We start from the raw sequence: 7629 nt of genomic DNA, 5'->3' as shown, positions 1-7629 counted from the left end.
CTGAGGCAGCGGCAGGAGCCGGGTACACCTACACGTTTTCCCATCTCCCTTCTAAGGGCGCAATCTTATCAGAGCCTAGTTCGTCGTGCAACTCAACACTGGATGCGTGTCTGGCTTGTTCTTTACAGGACTCGTGTAGCTCACCCCCTGGGCTGGGACTGTGAACCCCGTTGTCCCTTTGTGGGCAGAATACGGAGGAAGAGACGTGTCAGGGCATGGAAGCAGGACACGCTGCCCCATCCCACGTTTCCCACAGCCCCGGACGCAGCGTGCGTTAGCCACAAACCTGCCCACGTGGTCAGCAGGACGGGACAGTTTCTTCGATTTGGGAAAGGAACTGAGTCCAGACCGAATGAGGAAACTCATGCCTCTTTTGTGTATCAGTTTCCCAACTGATGAATGGGGTCTGCAAAGTCTACATATTTTTTAATCACATGACCCTTGTGTAGACAGAAGGAACATACTAGAAGAATCTGGAATGGTTTTAGTGCTACGAGAATCCCGGTCTCAAACTGAGCAATAAAAATGATTTTTCAGTTTATTGGAAGCTTCCCTCCTCATGTATACATCATTATTTAACAGGGTAATGAACGTGACTTTGATTCTGTTTCTTTTTTTTTTTTTTTTTAATTTTATCTGATTCTGTTTCTAATTGAAGCTGTGGGCAAAACCTGCTTTTTCCACCCCGAGGGTCTGAGGCCCAGCTGGTCCAAAGCATAAGGGAATGTTGTCGCCTTCGTTGGGGTCTGGATGTTGTATTCTGTGCACTGCAGATTTCCTTAGCTTTCCTCGTGAGGCATAATTATTTCCAGACAAGATGCTGGTTCAGATGATGGCCACGTCCCTGATGTGGCTTTTGCATTTTGCAAGCAGTGAACACAGAGCTTTCCTCTCTCCGAGCCTTCTGTGCATCTGGTGATGTGGCAAAGAAAGAAGTTGTAATTTTCAGCTATGATAAAGCGTTTCCAGGACAAAGCCACTTCTTGTTCAAATTCCAAACCCACATGCATAGAAACTATAATTTTCTGTGTGGATGGCAACTCTCTTCTGCAAACAGAGTAAGAGCCATTGTGCCAAAGGCTTCTGCTTTCGAAATATCCCTGAGTCCACAAGCCCATCGTCCATGTGGTGAGCCCGGCAGGGGGGTGCAGGACACGGCAACACGGCAGAATATGGGCCTCCCATCTGGACACACTGCAGGGCTGCGGCACCAGCTCTGTTCCCCACTGTCTGCAGAGCTGAGGGCAGGGGTCCAGGGGGCTGCCTGTACCCTGGGGGACCCCGGGGAAGCCGCTGTCTCTGCTGGGGACCACAGAGGTGCGTGGAGCACTGAGGAACTTGTGTGTGCTTGGGCTTTCCTTGGGGGTTTGGTTTTAAATAGAAATACAAATTCAAGAGACTTCTTGCTTTAACAACAAGAATAGAGGTTATTTATATTGCCACGTCAGTATTTCTAATGTACTTTAAGGTAAAAGAAAATTCCATAAACATGGAGAATTACAGCTACCAGACCCTAAAGAATCGTGCGCAGCTGTTTCCACGTCTTCCAGAGTGAAAGGAATTCCAGTGTCATGATGTCACTGCGTCGTGGCCAGATCTTTCTGAGGATGCGGCCACTCAGATGGACACACATCCTGGTCAGACCATTTCCTCTGTGTCCCAAAGGCAAGTAGGAGGACGAGCCACGGCAGCTTCAGCAAAAGCTGTGCCCGACCCAGGACTGGGAGTACATGCACACTCACACACAGACACACACTCACACACACACACAACACACCGATATGCACACTCACACACACACGTACACGCACAGACACACATAACACACAGACACACACATGTACACGCACACACACGTACACACACAGATATGCACACTCACACACAGGCGCTCACACACGCATAACCCAGACACAGGCACACACACTCACACACACATGTACACGCAGACACACACACGCACACACATGACCACTTCTGCAGCACCGTCCGGCCCAGCCTGCCTCATTGAGGGCGCTGAGCCCCATCCTCGTCCCTCGCAGCCCCTCGTGTGCTCAGCACCTGACCTCTCACTCTCCCACCGTTGCCTCTGGTCACTGTTTTCTTCCCGGTTCCCTGGCTGCGCCCTCACTCCTCCCTCCCCCCGGGGGTCCCAGGACCTCGGCTCAGAGACGCGCACACAGCCACCCTGCTGGCTCCTGTGTCCCCCCGTCATCTCAGGAACCTGCGGCCCCAGCCCCGGCTCTCTGTAGCTCCAGCCCAGCCAGTACATACCTCACAGACCTTCCCCACGTCCCGCTCCTCTGCCTGCCTCAAGGTCACTCAGGGTCACTCAGATTTGCTTTCTCCTTCCTCATTGTCACTGTCTGCCACACACACCCTGGTCTCCCCATTGGCCTGACTCCAAACTGTGGTCACAGTCACACCAAGCCTTGGAGAGAGAGAGAGCCCCGTCCAGCATCATCTAAATGCCTGTACATTATGGCTGCAGCAAACGTGCAAAAGATGAAAAGAAGCTAGAATTCAGCCAGAAGTAACATTGTGAAGTCCATTCACGTGGGGTAGAGAAATGGCAGGAAGGAGATGACATACAACTGAATGTAGGGGACAAGTGGGTAAACCAAGCTGTTCGCAAGACATGGACATGGCAAGTACAGAACCAGACACAGCAAGTACAGAATCAGACACAGCAAGTATGGAACCAGGTGCAGCTTGGTCGTCAAGAAGACTCTCCCTGGACGTCCTACCCCTGGCCCACACTTCCTAACTAATTCTCCTGCACATCATGTGACCTCAGCCAGTGGTAAGGGGTCTCCAGAATTCACTTGGGAATTCAACCCCAAATTTATTTGGAATGATATCATCATTTCCTTAGTGGGCACGTGACATTTAGTCTTGAAAAGATACAGAATTAAGTGTAAAAATGATGAAGATAAATCAAACCTATCTTTGAAATATTGGGGTTAAGAAAAAGTCTGTGAATATTTGGTTTTTTTCCGATTTGTTATGTTTCAGAGAATTTTGTGCTGGAGTGCCAGGTCAATCCTGAAATTCTAATTTAAAGCGTGCAGTTAAATAGTTGTCTCAGATTCTCATTTTATGTTCACATTTTAAGAAAATGTAAAATTCATCATGTGTTCAGATTTTGTTTGTTATTTTTCCAGGGATAATTACTTAAGCGCTTGGCACGATTTGCTTGTTAATCAGATAATTAAGAAAATCAAATTATCATATTTGCAAATGCTGTTTAAATGTTTTTGGTTTTCTTAATAGGACCAAAGATTAATCAGAGGCCCTCTGTTAAAAATTATTACGTATTACTTGGTTCACTGTTGAAAATAAGATTTGCAGGTTGAATGGCACATACAAATGTCATGAAGGGACACTGCCATTGTGTTAATAAAACACTTAAAATATTCGCCAGTTTTTATTGTAAGTGTATTTCTTTTTTTTTATATAAAGCCTCTTGTGATTTCTTTTTAAATTAATTAATTAATTATGGCTGTGTTGGGTCTTCGTTTCTGTGCGAGGGCTTTTCTCTAGCTGTGGCGAGCGGGGGCCCCTCTTCATCGCGGGGCGCGGGCCTCTCACTGTCGCGGCCTCTCTTGTTGCGGAGCACAGGCTCCAGACACACAGGCTCAGTAATTGTGGCTCACGGGCCCAGTTGCTCCGCGGCATGTGGGATCTTCCCAGACCAGGGCTCGAACCCGTGTCCCCTGCATTGGCAGGCAGATTCTCAACCACTGTGCCACCAGGGAAGCCCGTAAGTGTATTTCTTATGAGGCACTTGGGCAAGGATCACCTTTTCTTCCACTGCAAAGATCATTTCAGCCATTAATGAGCACATGTTCACAAGAGGGACAACTGAGTCTAGTCTGAGCTCAAGGGATGTCGCTGGTCACCTGCAGACTCGGGTCACTCAGCCTCTCTGAGCCTCAGTCTCTTCATCTGCAAAATGGTGTAATAGCCATTACATCGTGTGGCTGATTGTAAGGGTAGAATGAGAGCAGGTGGGTGAAGAGAGCCCCTTACCAGGGACCCCCATAGCAGGCACCCATCCGTGTCCCATTTAGGAGGACTACAATGAAAGTAAGCCTAGCAACATTTACCTGGACCACTGCTTTCTTGGATTTCACTGGAAATTTATGTTGTAAGGGAAACTTCCAGAGTGACCCTGTTAGAATGGAAGCAATGTATCACACGTCGGCTTGAAACCCTGTAAGGGCTCCATCTCCAAGCCGAGACCAGGACGGTGGCCCCCTACCCGCGCCCTCCTCAGGCCGCTTCCATCCCCCCTCTGACCTCACCAGCCCGCCTGCGCTGCCACCGGCCCTGCCCGGGTGAGCACCGTTCCCCGGCCTGGGAGTGTTTCCTGCAGGTTCCGTGTGACCCACTCCCTCCCACTTTCAGGCTTCTGTTCAAAGGTCGCCTGAGCCCCCTTAAAACTGCACCAGACCCCCTCCCCCTCCAGGTGCCCCACTGCCTTGCTTTCTTTTTCTCCAAAGCCCCCATCACCACTTAATAAAACACCTACGTTGTGACTCATTTGTTCATCCACATTCCCCCACTAAGATGTCCACAAAAGCAGAGATTTTGTGCATCTTGTTCACAGCTGTGTCCCTGACACCTAGGAAGGTGCCTGGCTCCTGGAAACAGCAAAGGACATGAAGCAAGAGGGGCCGGGACTGGGGCAAGGTGGCTTAGTCCGGATTCTGAGACTCACCTGTTCGGTGACGTTATACAAGTCACTTGACCTCCTGACTCTTCATTTCCTCCTGTCCGCGGTGGGACAGTAATCTATCTGCGGGACCCCTCACAGGGTGCCACAGGGTTACTCGGGGTGTAAGGGCGCATGGACTGTAAGGCAGGGCAGAAACGTGACAGATTATTTTCATCAGCTGGTGACATTTCAGAAGATTGCCCACAGGCGCACTGTTTTAAATGTTTTCGGGCTGGGAATTGTTTCCCCTTTTATGGAGATTTCTACACCAAATAGGACACACAATGCTCGGCCCTGTCACACGACGTGGGGAAGGATGGTCACTGCAAATTTTCTCAAAACTAGTGAAAACTGGGTTCAACCTGAAGAATCTGGAGATCCGTCAAGAGGCCGGGTTAGCATCTGGGGACTTTGTCTCATTGTTCTGTGAGATGCCTGGTCAACGTTCTTGCGGGGGAGCTTGAAAGATCGTTTGAAGGGAAGAAACTTGATGAAGCTCGTTCTCTCTGACAATGGAACAATTGTATAGGCGCACCCCTTGTGTCCACAGGGATGGTATGAAAGTTTAAGGCAAAGAAGGAGGATTTTCCTCATTGTTTATACTGGGTCGTTCAGTCTGCATTTAAAACTCCTCTCGTGTAATTCAGAGGCCAAGACTCTTTCTCTTGTAAATTGACACTTTTGCACGGAAAAAGCCCAGGCATGTTTGCAGTGACAGGGTCAGTGTGACAGGTCACCTCAGCGGCAGTACAGACTAAGGACAACGGTCCCACTAGCTAAGGCCACAGGTTCCAATACAGCAAGTTACTCAAAGCAGACACCCTGTCACCACCCAAACACCTGTGCGTGAGCTAACCCGGGCCGGTTCTGGGCCAGGTTCCTGGGGACACGAGAGTGTCTGAAATCTTCTAGAGCAGGTGGGGGGTGGTGCCTGAAACCAGATACGGACACAGCACGGACACAGCAGTGTCATCCTAATTGTCCTGCAGCGATTTAAGGACAGACTGTTGGTGGATGGGAACTGAGAACGAGAGGTGAGCGCCACCTTGTGGACAGACCCGAGGCTCCTCCTGGCACCCACCTTGCACCCCTTCCCAGCCCGCGTCTCTGCCAAACTCACCAACCTTCGCCATCATCTGATTCGAGCGCATCGGAGCGTATATTTGACAACATTCTTTCAATTTGTTCAAAAGAATAATCATTTAAAAGCAAATAACTCTAATTTCGCCTGCGGGGGCCCCCCCAGGTACTGTGTGCCTACCCGCTCTCCAGGGAGGTCACACTGGGACACTCCCCCCGGTCCTGGGTCGTGCCGACCGTCCCCCACGTCAATCTCACACCATTTGGTTTCATGCAAGGAGCGCTGATTACATATAAATGCCACGTAGGCCCCCGGGATGCCCAGTGAACAGGGCTGGCCTCTGGCTCTGAGTCGGGAGAACAGATGTGTTAAGTGATAAGTGCTGGGACTGTGTACAAAGAGCAACAAGTATGAAAGGGCTGGAGAGAGCAGAGGGGAGGGCCTGGGGCCAATGTCAACGGCCCCCGGGATCCACCTTGCTCCGTGCCGCTGTCCAGACGCCCCCGAGTTCCAGCTGGAGCTGCAGCTGTGGCCACGTCGACGAAGCTGGTCCCCAGCGCCTCTGCCCTGCCTGGCTGGGCTGGCCTGGGTGTGGACACATTTCTTTTCCTCTTAGTTCATCCAAGGCAAGGTTGGAATTTTCCAGTAGAAGTGTTTACTAGGCAACTCTAGGGAAAAACAAAAACATGAAGTACTAGCTTGCTGAGTGGAGATGCCTCATCCCGACGGGACAGACACCTAAACCCCCGCAAAGGCACGCCTGACTAGAGCGCACGAGCCTCAGGGCACAAGCCCCTGGGCCTCTCCAGGCTGCGAGGCCAGCAAGGCAGAACGGGGCTCGTGCGGCTGGGCTCTGCAGCACATTCCAGAAGCTGCTTCCTAAACTCTGCTCTGGGATGGGCTCATGGCATCACGTCCCCAGCCTCCACTGCAGCCCCCTCCATCCTGGCCCTGGAAAATGGAAGCCCTTTCCTCCTCCCCTCCCCCCTCCCCCCTTCTTCTTTAAGACTAATGAACATTTACATAAAGTAAAAATATGAATTCACTGATCATAAGCGTTTGGGTATGGAACATGGAGGATGCATAAACAAGTGTGATTTCATAGTCATGAGAATAAATAATACAAAAATATAATGTACATTTGCTGCAAAAAATGAATTCCAATTATTCAAGTATTAAATTGTAAAATGTAAAAAAAAAGAAAGACTAATGAACATTTGAGTTACCTCTGAGCTTGGCAAAGATTTATTTTGGTTACTCTGGAATAAAATCTGCCATCTAACTTACTGCATTTCTCAATTTCACCTTGAGATGAGATTAAATGCCTCCCTTTTCTAGAGAGTTCATTGGGACAAGTACGTTTAATCTGGGCAAACTGGAAATACTGCGAAACAAGGCTGAATCTAGAAGTTAATCTTGAGATTGTATTCACTTAGCAGAAACAGAGGCCAGATCTGGAAGTGGATTCTCCATGTAATGACTAATCCGCCAGCCATATAGACAAGGGTTCCCAGTCTTGGTCCTGGACAAGGCCTGAGTCTGAATCTCAGCCCTGCTGTTTGCTGTTTACTCTCCAGAGCAAGGCCTTCACCACGCTGAGCCTTGGCTTCCTTCTCTGTGAAACCGCAGAGGGTGAGATAGAAATGCAGCACCCGGCATAGCAGGTGCTCAGAAAAAGGCAACACATCCTCAGAGGTGCTGTTCTCTGAGCCCCACCAGCTTCCAGGCACCTGACAGGCTACTTGACAAGTTCTCATTTACACCTCAGAACACTCCCATGAGGCTGTCACTTACACTCCACATTTTACACCTAAAGAGATTGGGTTTT

The 7629-nt window shown here is 49.7% G+C and overlaps 1 long non-coding RNA gene across 1 annotated transcript in view; it reads right to left on the bottom strand.

Moving 5' to 3' along the window:
* Positions 1-6303: 6303 nt before the first annotated feature.
* The window catches only part of LOC112395437 (uncharacterized), a 65443-nt gene continuing 64117 nt past the window's right edge, over positions 6304-7629 (bottom strand). The window contains exon 3 of the long non-coding RNA XR_003002386.1: positions 6304-6469. This is a non-coding gene — a long non-coding RNA (uncharacterized LOC112395437). The remainder of the gene's footprint in view (positions 6470-7629) is intronic.

The sequence above is a fragment of the Neophocaena asiaeorientalis genome, unplaced genomic scaffold (genome assembly GCF_003031525.2).
Source record: "Neophocaena asiaeorientalis asiaeorientalis breed wild unplaced genomic scaffold, Neophocaena_asiaeorientalis_V1.1 scaffold307, whole genome shotgun sequence".
Classification (NCBI taxonomy): domain Eukaryota; kingdom Metazoa; phylum Chordata; class Mammalia; order Artiodactyla; family Phocoenidae; genus Neophocaena; species Neophocaena asiaeorientalis.
Note: the sequence above shows the minus strand (reverse complement) of the source record. Positions and strands in the feature narration are given on the sequence as shown.